Genomic DNA, 25,253 nt, shown 5'->3' on the forward strand with positions numbered 1-25,253 from the left:
GGGTGTGAGGTGACAATGAGACTTATAGCTTAAAAAAATGTCTAACAGGTGACTGAAGACATATCCCCCTCTAACCACTACCTGGAGGCATATTTAGATTCAGCTCCCATTTGTGTTCTTGTATCTATAGTCTCCTCTCAGTAATTTCAACCAATTCCAGTTTCAACTTGTTATGCTCTTAAAGTCTGAGGCCTACTGGAAATTTCTACTTCAATGTTTTATAAATACCTCAAACTCATTTTGTACCAAATCAAAACTGTGTTTATCCCTAAAAAGGCATCTCTTGGGAAGCCTGGGTAGCACAATTGGTTAAGTGTCTGACTCTTGGTTTTGGCTCAGGTCACTATCTTAGGGTCCTGAGATCCCACTGCAAAGACTCTTTTACTTCTCTCCCCCCCATTTGCTTGCATACACAAACTCTCTCTCTCTCTCAAATAAATAAATAAATCTTTAAAAAAATAAAAATGACAAAAAAGGCATCTCTTACTGACTTATCTAATTCTGTTAACAGTACCTTCAAGATCACCCAGAGTAGGTAACTTGGAGTAATCATTTATGTATTCTCCCTTACTGGCAAAATCTTGTTAAATGGGTATTGTATGAAAGAGAGGTCAGAAAAGGATGAGAAGGTCCTAGTGACCAATACAATACATTTATGGTTGAGATATTGCTGTGCACTTTGTGGCATCTAATCATGATATTCCACTAACGTATATCAAACCGTATTAAAAATAACCTTTCTTCATCAAAAGATGAAATTAACAGAGTCAAAAAGCAATCCAGAGAGTGGGAGAACTTATTTGTCGTACATATATCTGACAAAGGAATTCTATCCAGAATGTGTAAGAAATTCATCACTTTACAAAAGAGGACATCCAAATGGCAAAAAAAGAAAAACATATAACTCTACTAATTATGTTAAGAAAATACAAATGGAACCCATGAGAACAAGCTATTGTATACTCATCAGAATGACTATAACATAAAGATAGAAAATGCCAAGTACTGGTAAGGGTATGGAACAGCTGAAATTCATATACTAAGTGAGCATTAATTGCTGCAACTACTTCAGAAAACTGGTATTATCTACTACCGCTACATATTACACATGACCCAGAAATTCCATTCACAGATACATATCAAATGGGAATTTTATGTGTGTTCACAAAAAGGTGTATACACAAAAGTCCATAGCAGAATTATATGTTATTATTCCAAACTGAAAAATACCAAATGTCCACCAACAGTCGAATGGGTGAATAACTACGGTACATCTATGCGATAGAAAACTACACTGCAACGAGAAGGGCCAATATTCAAAAATGTGGATAAATATCACAATCATGGTGTTGAGTTAAATAAGCCAGACACAAAGGGATATCGTGCATAATTTGTACTTATGCAAAATATGAAAGCAATTGAAAAAAATCCACACTGTATAAGAAGCAGTAGGATGGGTAGAGGTGGAGATAGACAGTGGAATCTTCTGGGGGTATTCTCTTCCTTGATAAGGGTGCTGGTTTGTGAAAATTATGATAGTTTATATGCACTTGAAAGTAACATAAGATACGCATGCTTTTTAGTTTGTATACTATATTTCAGAGTCCTGTAAATTTTGTCACTTCGCTATTTCTCTCCTTTGTTACCTCCTTATCATCCAGTGCTCACCTTTGTTCTTTTTTTTTTTTTTTTTCACCTTTGTTCTTTAGAGAGCTGAGTGGAGGGAGGGGCAGAGGAAGAGAGAGAATCCTAAGCAGTCTCCTCACTGAGAGCAGAGCCTGACAGGGCGCTGTATCCCAGGACCCTGAGACCATGACCTGAGCAGAAATCAAGAGTTGGATACTCAACTGGCTGAGCCACCAGGTACCCTTAGTGTTCACCTTTTTATTTCAGATTTTTATTACCTTCATCTAAACAATTGTTAGTTTTCTACACCTATCTCCCTTTCAACGCATTTTAATTACACTCGGCATATTTGTCTCTCAAAAGCAGAGTTTGGATATCCCTAACAGGCTTTCAGGGCCTTCATACGTTACTTCTAAAAATTTTCTCACCCACTTTGGCTTAAACAGAATAAACGGAGATTTCCTATTAACCTAAATATGATTTTCTGCCCTTCTGGCCTCATGCTAATCCCTTGAAAAAGTTTTTATCAACCTCTCTGTTGAAACTATACTTTCTTCTCATCCCAATTCAAACATCCAGTCCGCATCCAACTGTTCTTGGTCACTGCCTTACCCCCAATTTCGGAATCTGATTTCTCCTTTTTTTTTTTTTTTTTTGATTTCTCCTTTTAAGAGTCCTTTAACAATTATTGCACGCTTTCTCAGATGGTTCGCATTATCTTTACTTTTTTTTTCTTCTTATCCTACCCGTTTTTATCTAACCATCAGTGAAATAATAGGTTTGTGTCACTTCTCTTTCCACCACTTAATTCACTTGGTCATTGAGTTTGCACACAATGGTTGATCACCAAACACTTTAAAACTTATGGAATCATGAAATGTAAAAAATGGTTGCTCTAAGCTTTTAATTTAACATCCTTCAATAACTTATAATATCTGCTTACTTATGTTTATCAAATATGAGATGATCTTGGATCAAGTGATCAAATTTTACTAGGTATTTGCCTTTTATAAAAGGTGTTCCACTCTGCATTCTTCCAGAAAATGAAACCAAAGAGAAATTTATCACGACTCATCATGCTGTAAAAAAAATAAACAACAACTAAACAATGATATATACAATTTTTAAATCACAATCATAGAAAAACACTTGCAGTAAAGGTAGCTTTAAAATGCCAAAGCTGAAGCTGCCTCGTTATTCAACGTTACTCGGAATTTGAAACCACTGTTAGCTAGTTACATTATACTGCTGTTGTTTTGTCTTACGGTGTTGATGTCTTTGATAATACGGAGTTAATATTTTTCACTCATTTTCTGTATGCATGAAATTTGGACCATCTCAAATGAGCCAAAATTTAACTGGTTTAACTAGAAGAACATGAAGGAAAAGGAAAAGCTGATATTTTCTTTTAGCTTGCTCTTTGACTAAAATGAAAGACCGAGGTGAATGGGCAGGTCGGGTAGACTGATTAGAAAAAGAAATGAAAGAAAAGATTGCTCTTGCTAGTTTCCAAATTTCTGTCACATCCTGTGATATCATATTATATCTTTACAAATATCTGCAGAGGTCAACCCCATCGGTGACTTGCCCACAGCCACACAGTGTGCAAGTGGCAAAGCTGTGGTGGGACTCAGCAGAATTTGCAAAAGGAGCAGCTACCTTTCAGAAGAGTACTAAGCAACAGGAGACAGCCAATAGGGATTCTCTTCTAAGTCTCTTAGTAGTTTTGGTTTTTGGTTTTTGGGTTGTTTTTGTTTTTGTTTTTGTTTTCCCACTGGAAGGGCTCTTTATTGGCAGCCAGACTAGCAGGCCAGAGGAGCACTGAGGCTCCAGTTAGGCCCAGCCTTGCTCTGGATGCAGGATCTTTGTGGGGGAATAGGGGAGTGCAAGGGGGCTTCAGACCTCAGAATGGTCCTTGGCTCACACAGCACTGTGCAAATACAACCTAAAAACTTCCTGAATGTCTCTGGCTGGAAACCAGTCAGCCCAACAGGTTCCACAACCACCTTCTTTTTGATCACTGGGTGACACCAAAAATGCTGATAGAGGAGTGGGTCTGAGTCCACCCAGACTAGATTCTTGACACTGTCGTTAGAAGCCAGGTCTGTGGTGTTCAGCGGTCCACCAGGAACTGGAAGATGTGTCCATACAGTGCATCCAGTGCACTCTCCAATGAGTCCTCTATCAAATCAGAAAATTTGGGAGTGCCTAGGTGGTTCAGTAGGTGAAGCATCCAACTCCTGATTTCAGCTCAGGCCCTGAGATTGAGCCCCACATCAGGCCTTGCACTCAGCAAGGAGTTTGCTTCTCTCTCCCTCTCCCTCTCATTTGCATGTGCTCTCTCTCTCTCTCTCTGTCTCTCTAAAGTAAATAAATAAATATTTTAAAAAATTAGAAAATTTATGGGATGCCTGGGTGGCTCAGGGGTTGCGCATCTGCCTTTTGCTCAGGGCGTGATCCCAGGGTCCTGGGATCGAGTTCCTCATCAGGCTCCCTGCATGGAGCCTGCTTCTCCCTCTGCCTGTGTCTCTGGCTCTCTGTCTCTCTCTCTCTCTCTCTCTCATGAATGAATAAAATAAAATATTTGGAAAAAAAATTGCCACGACAATGGGTTTAGAACATTATCATCATTGTAACTCAAAATGACACCAGAACCATCTGATGCCCAAGCCTGTCCTGGTGTCATAGGCAAAGAAATATCAATGAAACACTGAAAAATAATTGAAAGTGATTTTATATTTTTATTGCTTTCCCTTAAAAACATCATAGTGGTTGCATTCATAGCATACAAATAAACTTCTAGGACTTTTCCCTCTCACCCCTTATCTCCAATATCTCATAGGCATTTTATCAAAAGATTAAGATTCTTTCCTCTCTACTTCAAGTTTCTAAAAATTATCTCACCCTCCGTCCAAAAATATCCTTTATCTTCCCCAACTCTTCCTAGTTTCCTCTTTCCATATCAATTCTTATCTCTGTTCTAGGTGAGTAGTTGTGGACTCCTTGCCAGGTGAAGCCTGGCATCCACATTATTCACATTATTCTCTTTCAGTATTTACTTAAATGTGCCTAACTTAAACCCAGTAGCCACCAACACAGGATCCTTCCTACTGAGTGCAGAGCAGCAGGAGGTTGTGGATACTAATAGATTAATATCTTTCTCCTCAGTACAGCTACTATGACCAAAGCACTGCCTAGCTACTGTGGGAGATAAAAACAAAACCACCAAACTAAAGACAAGGACACTAATCAGTTTTAAGACTTGGCCTCTTTCTTAAGGAATATCCCAACTGGGAAATCACTATGGAGATACTGCCCATTAAAGCAGCCTGTCTTTTGTTTTCTACATTACTTATTTATGCATTCTACTATTTCGTTTCATGAGAGGACGTATAGACTAAAATAAATGTGCTAAATACAGTTGTTGCACAGGTTTTGACGTGAAAAACTGTGACAGGAAGAGATGGGATGGATGTGGATTGATTTAACCATGCATTAAACCTGAGGAGGGATGACTAGGGTCAGAAGGAGCAGAAAGATAGTGCTGTTAGAGGAGGAATAAGTAAATATAAAGGCAAAAGTATTGGGCACTTAGATGTCATGGACAACTGGGCAAGAATCAATCAAAAACTGATTCCAGGTAGTATCACTGAAAAATGGAAAGTGGTAGGAGGAAGCAAATCTCGGAGGCAAAGAGGATAATAAGTTTGTCTTGTTAGACCTAGTGCATCTCCATTGAAGCATGTCGAGACTCTGGAAAGATGGGAAGACCAGTCGGGGATATTAGGACGCCACTCACTTAGCATTAACAGCAGAAGGAGAATAGACAAGGAAAAAAAAACCGAGATGAATGAAGTTATGGTGCATAATGTCCTACAGTTTTTCAGAATGAGATTTTGAACTGTTTTCACACTGAAGTGTTTTTTATAAATGTTCATTGGCACTAAGAGTGAGTATCTTCATTTCTCTAAACCCCCGATTCTTCATACAAGATACTTTTTGCTTTTTAAATTATTTTAGATAAATACTGAAGCATTTCTAATAAGCATTTTAAGGGTTTCTTTTTTGGCATAGAAATTGCTATTTTATTTAGATCTTTTTAAAGACTTAAACTTCTGTGCTGATGGAAACCTAGTCATGAGAGTTCATATGATCTGATACAGATTTTTAAAGAATATCCCTCTGGCTACTTTGTGAAGAATAAATGTGTGGCTATAAGATGATGTGCTAGAAATGAATTATAAGAGAACAGGTATAACTGATAGCACTTTAGTTTGAGATGGCATCAGTGAGGATGGATGAAAATGATATAGCATAAACTGTGTCCCACCCAAATCCACATGTTGAAATCCTAATTGCCAGTATTTCAGGATGTGACTGTTTTTGGAGATAGGGCCTTCAAAGAGGTAAGTGAGTTAAGGTGAGGTGATATGGGTGAGCCCTAATCCAATGTGACTGATGTCCTTATAGGAAGAGCAGCCTCAGACTCAGAGGCAAAAAAGAAACAAAGTGTGAAGACAAAGAAAGATGGTGGCCATCTGCAAGCCAAAGAGAGAGACAGAATGAAACAGAATGAGACCAAGGTGCTGACACCTTGGTCTTGGACTTTTGGCCTCCAGAATTGTGAGAAAATTAACTTCTCTTGTTTAAGTCACTTGGTCAGTGGTACTTTGCTATGGCAGCCCTAGCAAACAAGTACTGAATGAATTCAAGATGTAAGTTGAATATAGAATTTCTAGGATTTGGAAATGGGATGAATGTTGAAGAGGGTACATTTAGGGTGTATATTTAGGATAAATTTCCCAGTTTGAGCAATTGCCTAAATGGTGTTACGATTATTATACCTCTACGCTGAGCTATACAGCACACCTCAGAGACATTGTGGGTTTGGCTCCAGAGCACCTCAATAAAGCAAATACTGTAATAAAGCAAGTCAAATGAATTTTTTGGCTTTCCAATGCATATAAAAGTTGTATTTCCACTATACTGTAGTCTATTGAGTGTTCCATAGCATTGTATCTTAAAAAAATGCACATATCTTAATTTTAAAATACTGCACTACTAAAAAATGCTAGCTATTATCTGAGCTTTCGGTGAGTCATAAGCACTGATCACAGATCACCATAACAAACATAACAATAATAATGCAAATGAAATATTGCCAGAATTACTGAAATGGATACAGAGACGTGAAGTGAGCAAATGCTGTTGAAAAAATGACACCGATAGGCTTGTTAGATGCTGTGTTGCTACAAACCTTCAATTTGTGAAAAATGCAATATCTGAAAAGCTCAATAAAGGGAAGTACAATAAAAAGAAATATGCCTGTAACTTCTCAAACTCCCTCAGCTATATTGATTCCAAAGCTACAATCTTAACCTCTATGTTCCTATACTCTTCACATTTAAAAAATGTTGTATTTAGAGCTATACAAATTTAAAGCAAAAATGAGCCACAGACATCATTTAACTGTGTTCCTTCATTCTATAGTTAGAAAACTAGGGCCAGCAAGAAATGATAGACCTCTCTATTTTAAAAGAATAATTCCAGCTTATCTTTATATACTAAGAGGAATTGCAATAAGCATTCTACCTACTATTTACAGGGACAGAACAAATTTTCTTGGCTGATTAGAGGGACCCCTTTGAACACTGAAAATCAAAATCATTAGCATTTAAAATAATAGATTTAGCTAAACTTTTCTTCATCCAGTGATTTTGTTTAATAAAATGCTACAAAGCATGAAACCGTACATGATTGGCATTAGCTGAATTTAAGTCCTGACTTACTTTTTCATTGTAGAAGACTAGTGGTTCCCATGCAGCTGATCTTTTTCTTCCTTATATAATCTCACTGTCTTTCTCCCTTTTCCTTATCTGTACACCAATAGAAGATATGTACATACTCACAGAACAAACATCTCAAACAGTACATATGGGAAATGACTATCAATATCAAAGTCCTGTGGAACTCATTTAACTAAGGTGAAGATCAGAGAAAATCTTAAATCCTGGGAAAGAATGGGCTATGTTGAGAGGAGCAAAGATTAACTACCTACCAACCCCTCCTCTGCCCAACACCAATAACATCATCACTGCCACCATTACCACCTCTTCTTCCACAAAAACAAACAAACAAACAAACAAACAAAAACCCCACACCATATCTCAGTCTTAGAACTCAAATCTTCAGACACGACTATAAGGCACCATGATAGGATGTGAGACAGAGCATGTAGAGTTATTATTCTTATGTTGTTTCCAGTAGAAATCCCACTGGATTGTTAATTTGGAAATCAGAATTCTAGTAATGAACAACGTTAATCAGTCATCTGGCTTTAGTCAGCCCATAAGTATTTCTAATCCTCAATTCTTTTGTTTATAAAACGAGAGGAATTATTTCAAAAGGATACAGTTGAGTATTAAGGAAAGCCCAGACTTAAGAATTAAACAGATTGACTCAAACCCCAGCTCTTATAGTGTTACCTGTTTAAGCTTCTCTGAACCTGTTTCATCACCTATAAAATGAGGCTTGCATTGTTTAAATAAGGTTATGCGGAAGGATTAAGTGGGATAACACATGTAAAGCATGGCTGCTGGGTAGAGTCTCAATAAATATTCATTCTATGAAAGTCTTTCCAAGCCCCATGACCTTAAATCTGATTTGAATGAACAATCAGGAAATGTCCTGGAAGGTAAAGGAAAAGAGAAAGGCAGTACCACCTCTTTTGCTTTAGTAGTGGTGGTGATGGTGAAGGCGGTAAAACTTCTATTTGATTAATTGAGAAAATGTTTTTTGAATACTAGACATTTTGCTTGGCATCAAGGTAGAAATGTGCTTATTATATAGTGTGTGTTCTCAAGGAACTCACAGTCTCTTCAGGGAGACAAACACATAGCACACATAAAGCACTGTAGTGAGGTCAGGGATAAAGCTCAGTACGGGATATAACAAGCACATCCAGGAAACATGGCTTCCAAGCTTCAGGTCTGAAAAATTAAGGAATCTAGCATCAATCATCTCAATTTGCAAAGAATGTTTCTGGGATGTTGGGACAATTCTTGGGATGTGTTGATGCTTGGGTCTGTATTTGGAACCCTGAGTTGGAGAGTTTCATCATTTGTAATTGTCAAAGATTTTATTTTCATCTTTTATGAGGTCTTCTTAAAGACCATGTTACAATATCACTTTACAAATTACCTTAACAGATATAGGGCTCTGTTACACATAGGGGGGAAAGTGGCTTTAATTACCTCTGTACTACACTGCAAGGGGCTCTTATGCTGATTAAAGGGAAATAAATGCTGGAAGGCTTTGACCTCTACATGATATTAAGAGTGCAATTGTTACACAGAGGTGCAACTCTGAGAGCCATTTAAGCTGTAGTTCCTTCTCTAAGAGATCCTCCATTTTTGAATCTGTGTGTTCTGCAGCAGTTCATCCCTGATATGATAGCTTTTTGCTTTCTCCTTGATCCTCCTTGTTCTGGAAAGGGAGGGACTGAAAAGAAAAAAAAAATATTTTTCCTAGCCTGTGTTACAAGATGTAGGAGATGTGTTGTGTTTTTAGAACAAATAAATATCTGGGCTGGTTAATTAGACAAATTGATACCATGAGATTCTTGAGATTATTAAACTGGAAACCTAAAAGTTATAAAACATGTCTTGGTAAACAAATTAATGAAACATTTGAGTGGATGCATTCATGTAGAAAAACCCTGTCATAAAATATTCTGGGGATATTTTTATTTAAAGTGACATAAAATTCCTAAGGATATAAGACTCTCATGACAGAAAAACCTGTGAATGTGTGTAGCAGAAATTTACTAAGGTTTTCTTGTCGTAATACCTTCCAATCCAATTATTTAAAAATCTGTCATCCCTTTATAGTGTATGGGAGAGCGTGTGTGTGTGTATGTGTATGCACACATGAGCACGTCTATGGAGAGAGAGAGAAACCTGGGAAAGAAGAAATTCATCAGTTCTTGGTTATTGAGTGCCAACCACAGGGGCTCCACAGTAGAGAGAAAATCAATAGGAGATGCCCACTACCAGGTGGTTAATACCCAGTGGATTGATTTTTGTTGTGAAGTAATAAGAAATGCAACTTGAGCTTTTAGCATCCAGCATTTGTAGCTTAGTCAGAGGCTTCATAGAGTATCATCTCAGCTGAGACCAAGCAGAGCCTGCAGAGCTACAAGGCTCAGAAGCTGCACAGAACCTGGGATAGTGGGTTCGGCCACTGTTTTTTTTTTTAAGATTTTATTTATCTATTTATGAGAGACACACAGATAGAGAGAGAGGCAGAGACACAGGCAGAGGGAGAAGCAGGCTCCATGCAGGGAGACCAACACAGGACTCGATCCCTGGTCTCCAGGATCAGGACCTGAGCCAAAGGCAGATGCTCAACTACTGAGCTATCCAGGCATCCTTCTGCCACTCTTTTTAAGTTAAGATACAATATATTTTAACAAGAGATAATAATTTGTCTCTCAAAATTATTATTCCCTCTACTTTGATGTCAATTATATTCCCTATAGAAATGAATGGAAAATAGGTCCCAGTTTTCAAGTGCATGCTAAAGGATATTAATAAATCTTATTAAAACATCATAATCATAAAAAGGAAAACCTATATTTTATTTTTTTAAGATTTTATTTGTTTATTCATGAGAGACACACAGATAGAGAGAGAGGCAGAGACACAGGCAGAGGGAGAAGCAGGCTCCATGCGATCCCGGGACTCCAGGATCAGGCCCTGGGCTGAAGGCGGCGCTAAACCGCTGAGCCACCCAGGCTGCCCGGAAAACCTATATTTAAAAAGAAGGTAAACAGGTTTACTTACTGCAGAGATTTCCAAAGCCATTCACATACATCACCAGACTATAAGGTGGCAGGGAAGCATATACAGGGCTTCCCATTTTTAGTTGACTGCAGAATCAGGAGTAAAAGAAGGGAAAATAATAGAGTAATATCAAGCAACTAACCCTCCATTCCCCTTAAGACTTAAATGCATTCCCCATTTTTTCTTTCTCCTGGTGAGCAGCTTAAGTGGATTTGGCTAATAGAGTTTTAGATTGAGTGCAAGAATGTTTTAAGACCTTTATAAGCTTCAGCACTATTTCTTTTGGAGGCTCATTCCACACCTTATCAAAAAATTTTAAATGTCCTCTTAAATAAAATGTTTGCTATAAAAATAATTTTAAAGCATTTTAAAAGGTTGTTTTTTTTTTCTGACAGCGACATGATAAAGTTAATAAATAAGCAAAGGCAATGCAATGAAAAATATGAACTAGGAAGGATCTATCATAAAGGGAGTTAACCATCAGTGGGAGCATTAAAAAAAAAAAAAGTGTCAAGGAAAAATGCAGTGCACATTAAAATCCCATGTAGGGAAAAGAGTTTCTCTCATGGCCACTGTTGCACAAATCTAGAGGGCATTATTTATATAAACTGTCATGCAAATGGTACTTGCTAAATTGTGCTACATGGCAGCCATGTCGCTGCTTGGGGCAGGAACAAACTGGTCCTATTTAGGAGGCAGGTGTGCTTGTGGAAATAAGCACATCCACCTGTCAAACCTGGAGCCATTAGGCACTGCAATCAAAACACCAGCAGCCTCGACTCTGATTCCAGGATCTCTAAGAGGTCCTGTGATTATAATTTGACTTCCCATGCAGTTTCTTACAGAGAAAGAATATGATGGTCAGAGAAATGAATGTCTATCCCCCCCTGACAATTATTTTTCTCAATGTAAATGAAATCAGCATTATCCATTAGTCCACTGTAATCTTTGTTACAGTGAATCAACAACCCCAAGTTTGATCTAGTCTATAAGACCAGATTTTGAGTTTGAAAATACAAAGACCAAACCCAGACCTAGAATGTTTTTGCAAATATAATACAATCGTGTAATGCTTCTTAAGGATAGTCAGTGGGTCAAAACTGTCATTGCAGTGGTTCAAACACCTATGCATTTGAACTTAAAATAGGGTGAGCTCCTGAGGAATAATGGACTACTTTCAAGTAGAATTTGAGAAGTAAAGACAGTTGATAAAGGAAAGAAAATATCAATTGTACATATGAAATGCTTTTATTTACATAATTTCACTTAAATCTCAAAACCTTATGAGGTAAGTTCATGTTACCTTCAATTTGATGAAGAGGGAATGGGTGCTCAGTGAGATTCTTAGCTGCCTAAGGCCACATAGCAATAGGGAGGAGCCAAAATGGGTCACAAAATCACCAGGATTTAATTGCACATGGGTACTATTGGTATCATGTAAGTAAAGTGAATGAAATTGGTTAATCTGTCTCACTGGAGAATGAATAAATATACGAAAGGAAAGAGAACTGGAGTATATTCACAAGGCGAGGGCTTACTGAGGAGGATATTGACATAATTAGTGAGCTTAGACTATACTAATGAATAGCAATAAGTGGTGAACACTGTAATGAAAATAATATCCTCCATCAAGAAGTCAAGAAATAATGCAATAACTAACTTAATTAATGTATACTGGTTACAACTTGATTTAGATTTTTTATTTAGCTACGCCTTTGGGCTTATCTATTTTCTTATAAGTAATCCTATACTTGAAAATAGCTAAAGACCTATCTGTGTAAAAGAACAGAGTGAAATCTGTGGGTAAATGAATTTTGGAAGCTATGAAATTAGGCACATCAACAAGAATTGTTTGACTAACAAAAAATGATTTTTGTGGGTGGTTTGAGATATACAGAGTTTAAAAAAATCCTGAAATTGCATAATTAGTGTGACAGATAGCTAATCGGGCATATGTTGATTCCAAAGGAAATGTGTGGCATTTTTAGTGTCAGAGGATCAGATATTAAGGACTCTACACCAGCTGGGTCTGCATTGCCATGTGATAATCAGCAACTTGGCAAAAGTGTGTTCACACAGATCACAGTGTGGTTGCTTTTGACTAGAAATACCACCACAGTAGTTTTAATTAGAGACATGTCAAGTAATTCAGTGTTAACAGTGGTATGGATGAACTAGAGCTGGTTACAGTCTGAAATACTCTATGGACATTTACTCCATGTATGGGAGTCTCTTGGCAACATTTCTGTGAGCTGAAAATAATTCATATTATATCTGCTGGTCCTTAAGTCATGTCCCATTGTGTATAATGCCATGACTAAATGGAAAAAAAACAGATGTGGCAATTAAAAACTAAAAGTGATACCCATTTATTTTTGGCCGGAGAATTACTACACAGACTGCATTTTCTTTCTTAGCCAAAGAAATGGCATATATAGAGTAACTATTATTTTCCTGCTGTTTATGAATAGTTCATGAATCATAACCAACGCCCAACCACCTGCATTTTTCTATTTTAAAACCATTTAAAAATATTCTTATATTCATTTACTGAAATTTCTCTAGACTTCTAAAATAAAGTGATATGTGTGTTGCCCATTTTTTTTGGACGATTTGGCTAGAAAGTAAAAAGCAGTGAAATAACTGAAATAAAAGAGCAGTTTTGAACAAGGCTTGTACTCAAAGTGAAATTTAGAAGCCTAGAGATAGATCATAAATAATGACATTTCCCAAGTCTACAGGCATGCCTGTTGCAAAATCAGAACAGCCATGCTCTTGTTTGACAGTAACTGATCAATTCAGCTATTGATCTATACAGGTCCACTTTTAAGAAGACTAAAAAATATCATATTAAGTAGACTTTTAAAATATTTATGCAGGTTAAATATTTTAAAATATATGCTTTTGCAAAGATATTTGAGAAATTTCAAGAAATTAAAGAATAAAAGATAGCTTCTGCTGCCACAGGGGTTACAATTTAGTAAGCTTGTAACACAACTAGCTAGAGTTATATAACTACTCTATAGGTAACTAGATTCTAAAATAAAGTATGTTAAGTATGTTAAGTTTAAATATGCTATGTAGGATCATGATTAAAAAAAACAACTATGGCTGAATACAATTCCTATAAAAATCCTTAGCTGAATTATTTGAATGAATTCACAACAAGATCCTAAAACTCATATGAAAACGAAAGGATCCTAGAAAGGCCAAAACAATCTTAAAAAGAAAAAAAAAATTTCGAAGGACTGACTTTTTATTTCAATACACACTACCAAGCAACAGTGATCAGGATGGTGTGGTACTGGCATAAAGAGTGATATACCACTCAATGAAATAGAACTGTAAGTTTAGAAATATACTTTCACATTTATGATCAATTGATTTTGATAAGGGTGTCAAGACAATTCAATGGAAAAAGAAAGGTCGTTTAAAAAATCTGTGCTGAGACAACTGGGAGCAATATGCCAAAGAAGGAACTTGAAACACTACACTGCATTATATGCAAAATTAATCCAAAATGTATCAACAGCATAAATGTAGGAGCTAAAACTACTAGGCTCTTATAGAAATATATAGGTAACTATCTTGGATTGGGCAGTGGTTGCTTAGATATGATATAAGTGCAAGCAAAAAAAGAAGTAAATTAGAAAAATTGGACAACATCAAACTATCTAAAAACCAACTACCAACTATCTATAATTAAGACACCATTGTGAAAATCCCAGAATCTGGACCCTGGCGACCAAGAAAGACTTCATTAGAAGGGGAAGAAGAGCAGCGACATTCTGACTGCCTTGCCCTTTCCCTAGGTTAGTATAGCACTGCACCAAGAGGGCCCTCTTGGGCTTAATTTTCCTCCTGTAGAACAATGAGAGCCCAAGATGGACATTTAGATCCCTCAACATTACAGGACACTTCCGAGGATGGCTACTCATGGAGAGAATGTTGAAGAGGGTACATTTAGGGTATGTAGTTCTCATTGGGAGAATCTATGAGGTTTGACTACTTGGGATCAGATAGAGACAGAGAAGAGGAATGAGGCTTACAGCAACCAGTGTTCATATCTTGATGGATGGCATTCATGCTTGCAGTGGAGCTCAAGCAAAGATCATGGCCATTGGATCTTCCCACCAGCAGCACTGAGTTTATTGCCCTATCTGGCCAGGGAGCACAGTTGGCACTTCCACCTAATTTGGATTCTCAGCCAACAAAGCATAACACCCATGTAACCTGTCCTATGACCCTGGCTAAGCAGGAAGAAAATTTGCAGCCCTACCCAACTGTTGAGTATAGTCTTCAGTTGCACACAACCAGGAAGCCTGGACAGCTTCAGAGCCCATTCTACAGCCTACTTGGGCAGAGAGCCAAGCCAGCGGCCCCGCGCTACTGTTAAGAATAGCTTCTGGTCTGGCATAAACAGGGAACCTGAACAGTGACTTTAGGCAAGCCTGGAGCACAGCCTGCAGTACCACCTAGCTTCAGAGCCAAGCCTATAGCCCTGCCCTGAGGCAGAACCCAGTCTAAGGCCTTGCCCAATTGCTGAACACAAACCAGAGGTGGTGAGTACAGATAGTGACACTACTTGACTGCAGAGCACAGCTCTAGCACTGCCTGATTGCAGAGCACAGCTTTAAGCCTCAACCAGTCGTGGAGCACTATCTCTGGTCCTGCTTGAACAGATTCCAGCCAATGGCACTATATAGTCAGTGAACATAATCTGAGATCCCTCCCAAGCAGGAACAATTGTAGACCGCAATCCACCAAACTGCTCAATCATGAAGTCCAACCAGTGTCATCACCTTTCCAGGGAAGCCTATGAACTTTCCTGACTAAAGGTGTTTGCAGAGCCCAGCTAACAGTCCCACCTGATTGTGGAACATAGCCAGTAGCCATGCCAAGTCAGGGAGTCCACCCAGCAGTCCTTCATGAATGAAGAACCCAGCGAGCTGGTCCAACCAACCACACAAGACAGCCAGCAACAACCCCCTGACTTAAGAGCATGGATAATAGCCTCACCCAACTAGATACTCTTACAGCAAGCTCCATCTCTCCAATGACCCATCCAATGAAGATCTTTTCATGCCAAAGCAAAACTTTAATGGCTAGAAGAGGAGACTATCTCCTCAGATGTATAGACCACTGCAAGGAACCAATAATCATGAAAAATCGGGTGAACATGACACCATCAAATGACACTAATAAACCTCTAATAACAGAACTAAAAAAAAATGGAGATATATGTACCGTCTGACAAAGAACTCAGAAAAATCCACTTAAAAGTCAGTGAACTACAAGAACGACACACAAGTAAACAAACTTAGGAACTGACAATGATGAATGAAATGAGAAATTCAACAAAGATATAGAAACCATTAAAAAAAAAAAAAGAACAACAGAAATCCTACAGCTAAAGAATAGAATAACTCAACAACAGACTTGACTAGATAGAAAAGGAATCAATGAACTTGATGACAGGCCATGTTAAATTATTCAGTGAGAAGAGCAAGTAAGGTAAAAGATCTGTATACTGAAAACCTTAAGACATTGATGAAAGAAATCAAAGAAGACACAAATAAATGAAAAGATATCCCATGTTCATGAATTGAAAGACCTTATATTAAAATGCTATATCTATAGCTTGAATGAAATTCCTTTAAGATTCTAAGAGCATTTTTTCACAGAAACAGAAAAAGAATCCTAAAATTTGTATGGAACAACAACAACAAAAATCCCCAAACCAAAGCAATTCTGAGAAAGAAAAACAAAGCTGGAGGCATATACTTCCTGATTTCAAACTGTATTACAAAGCTATTTGAAATAGTATGGTACTGACATAAAAATAGAACAAGGAACAGAATTGGCAACAAAAATAAGCTCATGCCCAAATGAGCAATATTTGACAAGGGCACCACAAGTATACAATGGGGGAAAAGATAGTCTCTTGAATAAATGATGTTGGGAAAACTGGATATTTATATTCAAAAGAATGAAACAGGTATCCTATCTTATAGTGTTCACAAAAATGAACTCAAAATGGATTAAAGACTTAAATATAAGATCTGAAACCATATGCCTCCTAGAAGAAAACAGAGAAAAATCTCCTTAGTCTTGGTCTTGACAATGATCTCATGGTGATGACACCAAAAGCACATGCAACAAAAGCAAAAATAAACAAGTGGGATTACATCAAACTAAAAGTCTTCTGGACCGCAAAAGAAATAATCAACAAAATGCAAAGGCAACCTATGGAATGAGAGAAAATATTTACAAACCACATATTTCATAAGGTATTATCCAAAAAAAATATAGAGAGAACTATAGCTCAATAGCAAAAGACCCCAAATAATCTAAGAAATAGGCAAAAGTTTATTGCAACATTATTCATAATAAGCAAGATACAGAAACAACTGAAGTGTCTGTCAGTGGATGAATGGATAAAAAAGATGTGGTATAAATTAATACAATTTATAATTTAAGTATATAAAGATATAAATATAGCTGAATACTATTCAGCTATGAAAAAAATTAATTTTGCATTTACAATAACATGGAAGGACATTACTGTAAGTGATGTAACTCAGAGAAATACAAATACTGTACATCATCTCTTTGTGGAATGTAAAAAACAAACCAAAATTGTAAATGGGGACAGTAAAATTGTGGTTACCAGGGCCTTGGAGATGAAGGAATGAGAGAAATATTTAAGGGTACATAGTTGCAACTAGTAGATAAATCATTCCTGGAAACTTAATACATAGTACAGTGTTAATAACAAATAACAAATAAAAAAACAAAGAAACAAAAAAATAACAAATCTATATTATAAATATTAAGCTTGCTAAGAGACTAAATCCCAGTTGTTCCCAATACTAGAGGAAATGATAATAATGTGATGTGACAGAGGTGTTAGCTAATACTACAATGACAATCATTTTGCAATATAAATGTCAATGTATTATACATTTTAAACCTATACAATGTTGTATACCAAATATATTTCAATTAAAGATAGGAAGGAAGAGGGGAGGGAGAAAGGGAGAGAGGGGGGAAGGAAAGGAGAGACAGTACTATTATTTTTCCTTGTAATGCAATAATACTTCTAGAAAACTAAAAAGAGGGCAGCCCAGGTGGCTCAGCAGTTTAGCGCTGCCTCTAGCCCAGGGCACAATCCTGGAGACCCAGGATCGAGTTCCACGTGGGACACCCTGCATGGAGCCTGCTTCTCCCTCTGCCTGTGTCTCTGCCTCTCTCTCTCTCTCTCTCTCTCTGTGTCTCATGAATAAATAAATAAAGTCTTAAAAAAAAAGAAAACTAAAAAGACTGTTTAAAGAAATAATTAGAAATATTAATACAGGGATCCCTGGGTGGCGCAGTGGTTTGGCGCCTGCCTTTGGCCCAGGGCGCGATCCTGGAGACCCAGGATCGAGTCCCACATCGGACTCCCGGTTCATGGAGCCTGCTTCTCCCTCTGCCTGTGTCTCTGCCTCTCTCTCTCTCTCTCACCGTGTCCCTATCATAAATAAATAAAAATTAAAAAAAATTATATAGAAATATTAATACAAATATATTAATACAAAGAAGCTGACTAAAATATTACAAAAATAAGTAGCTGTATTATATACCAACTGAAGCAAGATAGAAAATATAATGGAAAACAAAATATTCCATTCTTAATAACCCCCAAAATGTTGAATATCTAGAAATTGGCTACACAAAAAAATGTGTAGGACTTATTTGAATTAAGTATAGAGTCTTACCAGAGTCTTAAAAATAGTTGATTTCCTGAATAGAAAGGGTGACTACTAAAAATTTTAACTCTTGGAGCACCTGAATGGCTCAATGGTTGAGCATCTGCCTTTGGTCAGGTTGTGATCCCGGGGTCCTGGGATGGAGTTCTGAATCAGGATCCCCGAGGGGAGTCTGCTTTTCCCTCTGCCTATGTCTCTGCTTCTCTCTGTGTGTCTCTCATGAATAAATAAATAAAATCTCTTAAAAAATAAAAATTTTAACTCTTCTCACTAATTGGGTTGGTTTCATATAATATCAAACATGGTTCTAATGACCTTTTTTGCAGCTTAAGTGTTAAATTTATAATAATATGGAAAATAACTTCTATCAGGAAGAAATATAGGACACTAAAAATAAATAAAATCTTGCAATTTTAGTAAATTAAATAAATAATACTAATAACTTACTAATTAAAATTTAAAAATTGAGAAAAAGAAGTGATTGTGTGGCCCACAAAGACTAAAATATTAACCATCTGTAAATCTTTACAGAAAAGTTTACTGACTCTTGTATATTTTTTTAGTTATTTTAGACTTACTTAGATATAGACTTTTAATCATATGCCTCTTTTGTCTATAAATATAAAAATTGAATATAGATGCAATAAATCAGTTAAAATATGAATACACTTCTCCCCAAAGTCCAGCTCTTTTATTTATTTTTTATTTTTTATTTTATTTTTTAAAGGAGGTAGAGACAGAGGGAGAAGAGAGAACCTTAAGCAGATTCCAGTCCCACTGTAGGACCCAAGCAGGGCTCCATCTCACAACCCTGAGATCATGACCTGAGCCAAAATCAAAAGTCAGACCAACTGAGTTACTAGGTGCCTCATCTATGTTATCTTTTTTCATATAGTAGTATCTCCTCTGTTCAATCTAGATATTTAGTGATATGGCATTTCTTAAAAGCATGTTCTAAATAGTTTCTCATGATTTCTTCCAAGCCTCTGACATTCATCCTCAAATATGATGCTGACACTGTCTTGATATTATCAGACAGATTCCAGCAAGACTATGGTCTGTCAGTGCTTGTAAGACCTCATTGGTTTAAGAGATATCTGGTTCCAGAGATGTTAAAATTTGACAAGTGTATATCTTAGAATTAATGAAATACAGATGATACTTTCCTCACACGATCTGAGAATAAATTCTAGGTGAAATGAAGAGTTAAGCGTAATGATGAAAATGTGAAAGATATACAGGAAACACAGGTGAGTATGTATATAATCTGGCAGCCAATGCATCTTCTCTAAAAATACTAGATAAGAAGAAAATAATAATGGAAAACATTGATAAACTTATCTGCATTGTGACCTTGGGCTTGAACTTTTATCTGTGCCTCACTTTTCCTATCTTTGAGATAAGGACAATACTGCCTACCTCACAGAGTGTTTTGAGGATTAAAGTAGTTGATATGTTTAATGCACTTGGAATAATGTTTGGTACATAATAAGTGCTATACAGAATGAAGCTCTCTTTTTGTATTTGACAAATAAAAAGTGAAAGACTAATGTGGGAAAAAATACCATATACATCTCTGTTCTGTGTAGATATTTTTTCCACCATTAGTATTGAAGTTTGACTCTGTCCTACATAAAGACGTGTTCATTCTTGGAGTTCAATCACATTTCTTTTTAAAGATTTACTTATTTATTTTGGAGAGAGAGAGGAGTGCAAAGGGAGAAAGAATCTCAGACTCCACACCCAACGCAGAGCCTGCCATGGGGCTGGATCTCACAACCCTGAGATCATGACCTAAGCTGAAACCAAGAATTAGACACTTGGTGGACTGTACCACCCATGTGCCATAAATCACATTTTAGTTACAGTGAATTACACATTGCATAATATAAAAGACATTAACTGACCAGTGTTTAACACATTCCATTAATCTCTATTCACTTTAAAACCCAAATATTAGATATCCCTACTTTGCTTTTGTTGTTTACTCAAATGCAGAAAATTTTAATTTTCTGAATTCCTATTTCTTACTCAAATTTGGAGTAACTGACAGCTCAAGGAAGGTGTTGTGTGCCCTATAGGTCTTTGTTTATGAGTGTATATGGGCATATGTGGATTCAGACAGCAGCCTATAACTAAGTTGCTTCTCATGCAACTACAGAAATTGTTTCAATCCCTTTCTTAGATATTTCACACAGTGGAAGGGCAGAGGTTGTGACTGATAATAAAATCTACTCAGAGATTTCACAGGGATTAATCCCATTATATTATGCAAAGTTCCCATCAAGGCAATCCTATTAGAAAGTAAACAAATCCTGTCTTTAAACAAATCATCTCTCTAAACAGATCTAAACAAAGGCATGCAATTTACATATTTTGCTCATGATTCTCAATGCAAACATGCAACTAAGTTAAAATGGGGAACAATGCTTTTTGGCAAACATTACCTAGAAAAAATGATTATAATATTCTCTATTCCCATAAGCAGGGAAATTTTTCATGTTCTAGCATAAAGATAATTTTGGTCTCTATGTGGGGAGTTTCTCTAAGAATCTAGTCTGGCACCATGCATTTAAACAAAGATAACAAAAATAATCTTAGAATGGAATAAAAGACAAATTACAAATATAAAAACACATGAAATATATATATAACATATTTAATAATGTCTTTGCATTGTGTATATTATAACATCTTATCTTTTATATATGAAGAAATCATAGAGTGAAAGGATGAACATCACATCTAGGACACTTAAATCTAGGACATTTGGAAAAAAGAAACACAAATAGTCTAATAAATTTGAAAAGAGGTGTATCCACATTTAGTAACCAGAGAAATTAAGTTTAAAATGTGATACTATACTTCATCTATTATATTTGTAAAGGTTACAAATAATAGTAATTCCCAATATGGCATTAATTTCTGGAAAACATAATTTCTACACACTGTTATTGGTATTCTTTCCAGTTGGTCTCCTATTCTTTAGGATTTCTTCTATCAAAAGCTTCAAACCATCTGAATATAATTTGACTGAATAGTTTATATCTGAAAACACACTTTTGAAAAATAATAGGAAAACTGAACACTATCTGTATACAAGAAAATTTATTTCAGCATTATCTATAACGTTAATTATTTGAGATAACCTAAATTCCTGCAAATAGGGATAAAGTTTGTCACATATTCTGAGTACTCTGTTCCTTTTCTTCTCAGGGGGCTTAGGCTCTAGGGATGAGATTGGGGAAGGTCAGAGGAATAAAAATTAACTGCCAATATACCTAAAATCATATTCATAACACCATTATGATCACATTTCTCAGTCTGGCACAGGCTGATGATAGACTTCTCTCATGGTGATTTCCGTCATTTTAGAATTATCCCCTTTTCCATGCTGCTTCCTTTGATCATTTAAAATAAATAAATAAATATATATATACATATAATCTATAATATATTATAATATAAAATAAATTGAATATAAATAATATAATATTCCAAGGGATCTAGAAAACTGCACATACACATGAGTAGGGCTATGCACTTGCCAGGAAAGATCTAACAGAGTGTTTATCTCTTGTTTCTGGTTAAACTTGAGTTCCCGTAGAAGTGGGAAATGAAAACAAATGTTGTAAATGACCTGAGCATTGAAGGTATACTCCAACACACACACACACAGATTTTCAGCAAAGATCAGAAACCTAATTTGTTCAAGCATTTTAAGGAAATCCCCAACAATTATGAACTGCCCAATAAGCTAGCACAACAGAGACTTCATCATAGTCAAATCATCAAAAGCCAAGGACAAAAATAGAACTTTAAAGCAGCAAGACAAAAAGGGTTTATCATGTACAAGGGATTGTCAAGAAGATTGACAGTTGAATTTCCATCAGAAACTGGGGAGACTAGAAGACAGTGAGATGCCGTATTCAAAGTGCTGAAAGAAAAAGACAGTCAATCAAGATTTCTCTATCCAGCAAAACCATCCTTCAAAAAGGAAGTTGAATCAAGACTTCTCAGATAAGCAAAAAAATAAAATAAAATAAAATAAATAAAAAACCCCTAAGAGAATTTATCACTAGCAGATCTGTCCTACAAGAAAGAGTAAAAGCAATTCCTCAGGTTAAAATGAAAGGACACTAGACAGTAGCTCAAGTCCACACAAATAAATAAAAAGCACCAGTAATTAAACTGTGAAATTATAAATGTAAAGACACTATAAATGTATACTTTTTAAAAATCTTATCTATCTCCTATCTGATTTAAAAGACTCCTGCATAAAGCAATAATTATAAAATATATTCATGGGCTTATACTGTATAAAGATGTAATTTGTTTGATAATACTCCTAAAAAGGAGGATGGAGAAAATAAAGCTATGTTGGAAAAAAGTTTTTGTATGTTATTAAAATAGTGTAATAGATATAACAAAAAAAAATAGTAAACTCATAAAGGAATTGAGTAAAGTTGTAGGATACATAAATAAAAATCACTAACAAAAAAACACTAACAATAGTAACAATGAACTATGTTAAAAGGAAATTAGGAAAACATCCCATTTATAATAACTTCAGAAATAATAAAATATTTAGGATTAAGCCTAAGGAGACAAAAGCCTAGTATACTGAAAACTACAAATCTCAGATAAAAGAAATCAAAGAAGACACTAACAAATAGCAAGATATCCCATGGTCACAGATTAGAATAAGTAATACTATCTAAATGTCCATACTATCCAAGGCAATGTACAGATTCAATGCAATTCCCATTAACATTTTAATGGCATTTTTCACAGAAATAGAAACAATAATTCTAAAATTCATACGGAACTGCAGAAAACCTCAAAAAGCCAGAACAATCTTGAGAAAGAACAAAGCTGAAAGTATCACACTTCCTGATTTCAAAATATATTTAAAAGTGATTGCAATTAAAAGTGTAGGGTCCTGGCACAAAGGTAGACATATAGACCTCCGGAAACACATCTATGCATATATATGGCTAACTGATTTTTGACAAGGGTATCAAATACACAATGGTGAAAGGATAGTCTGGGAAAACTGGTTATTCACATGCAAAAGAATGAAATTGGACCCTTATCCTACACTAAACACAAAACTAACGGAAAATGCATTAAAGACTTTATGCGAGATGTGAAAACTTACGATCTCCTAGTAGAAAACAAAGGAAAAATCTTCATGGCATTGATTTTGGTAATGATTTCTTGGATATGAGACCAAAAGCACAGCCAACAAAAGCAAAAAGAGAAAAGTGGGATCACACCAAACTAACAAGCTTCTGCACAGGAAAGGAAACTATCAACAGAGTGAAAAGACAACTTATGGAATGAAAGAAAATATTTGCAAACCGTTTCTGACAAGGGGTTAATTTACAAAATATATAAAGAACTCCTACAACTCAATAACATCATCATCAACAACAACAAAAAAAAAACAAAAAAAAAACAAAAAAAAACATCATCATCAACAACACAACAATAACAATAGCTCAATTCATAAATCGACAAGAAGATTGGAATAGACATTTCTCCAAAAAAAAAAAAAAAGACAGAAAAATGGCCAACAGGTATATGAGAAGTTGTTCAATGTCACTAAGCAGGGAAATACAAATCAATATCCCATGGAATATCTTCTCACATCTGTTAGAGTGGCTATTAGCAAAAGACAAAAGACAACGTTTGGCAAAGATATGGAGAAACTAGAATCCTTTTTTTAAAAAAAAATATTTTATTTATTTATTCATGAGAAACACACAGAGAGAGGCAGAGACACAGGCAGAGAGAGAAGCAGGCTCCATGCAGGGAGCCCGATGTGGGACTGGATTCCAGGACTCTCGGACCATACCCTGAGCCAAAGGCAGACCCTCAAACCGCTGAGCCACCCAGGTGTCCCATGGAATTCTTGTATACTATGGGTGAGAGTGTAAAATAGCACAGCTGCTATGTTAAACAGTATGGTAGTTCCTGAAAAAATTAAAAATAGAACTACCATATGACCCAGCAATCTGGGAATGCATCCAACAGAATTGAAATCCAGATCTTGAAGTGATATTAGCATTCCCGTATTCATTGCAGCACTACTCTCTGTAGCCAAGATGTGAAAACAGCTTAAATGTCCATTGATGGATAAATAGATAAAGAAAATGTGGCATATATACACAGGGGAATATCATTCATTTTTAAAAGGGACAGAAATCCTGTAATATAAGACAACATGGATGAACTTTGAAGACATTATGCTAAGTAAAATAACCCAGTGATAAAAGGACTAATATTGCATGATTCCACCTATATGAGATATTTTTAAGCCATAGAAGCTTAGAATAGTGTGGTGGTTGCCAGGAGCTGGGCGGGCGGGGAGGGGGGTGATGGGGAAATAGGAGTTGCTATTTATTCAAAGAATATAAAATTTCAGCTACACAAGTTGAGTAAGTTCTAGACATCTTCTGTACAACATTGCGCCTATTGTTAATAATACTATATTGTGCACTTAAAAGTTTAAGAGGGTAGATCTTACATTGTGTTTTCACCAACACACAAAAATAAAACAAAAAGAAAGTCAAGAAAGTTGACCTTGAGCATATTCTTTTCAGGCATCATTTTATCTGCCCCTTGTTATCTTTTTTTTTCATTTTAATTAGCAAAATATTATATTGTATTTTATTTTTCATTTCCTCTTCTCCCACTTATTCCACAAACTAGAGCTGCCTGACTTCTCTCATCACTCCTCCAACAAAACATGAACAAAAACCCTACCAACTGAAAATAATCCATGGACAATTTTATCCCTATCTTAAACTTTCAGAAGCAAGGACAGGTTGATTGCTCTCTTCTACAAAAATTTCTTTTTGCCTTGGATTCATTGACTTCATACCTCTAGGTTTTTAAATTTTTTCTATAAAAGTTTCTTTGTTTCTGTTGATTATTTCATGGGCTACACATTTTGTACCTCTGATTTAGTAATGTTTCCTCCAAAGTTTTGTCCTTAGTCTACTGTCTGAGGTTGAGTGATTTCATG

At 36.0% G+C, this 25,253-nt stretch overlaps 1 pseudogene; it reads left to right on the forward strand.

Moving 5' to 3' along the window:
- Positions 1-592: 592 nt before the first annotated feature.
- Positions 593-704, forward strand: LOC121480468 (annotated as a pseudogene).
- The last annotated feature ends 24,549 nt before the right edge of the window (positions 705-25,253 follow it).

Source organism: Vulpes lagopus, chromosome 21, assembly GCF_018345385.1.
Source record: "Vulpes lagopus strain Blue_001 chromosome 21, ASM1834538v1, whole genome shotgun sequence".
NCBI classification, from domain to species: Eukaryota; Metazoa; Chordata; class Mammalia; order Carnivora; family Canidae; genus Vulpes; species Vulpes lagopus.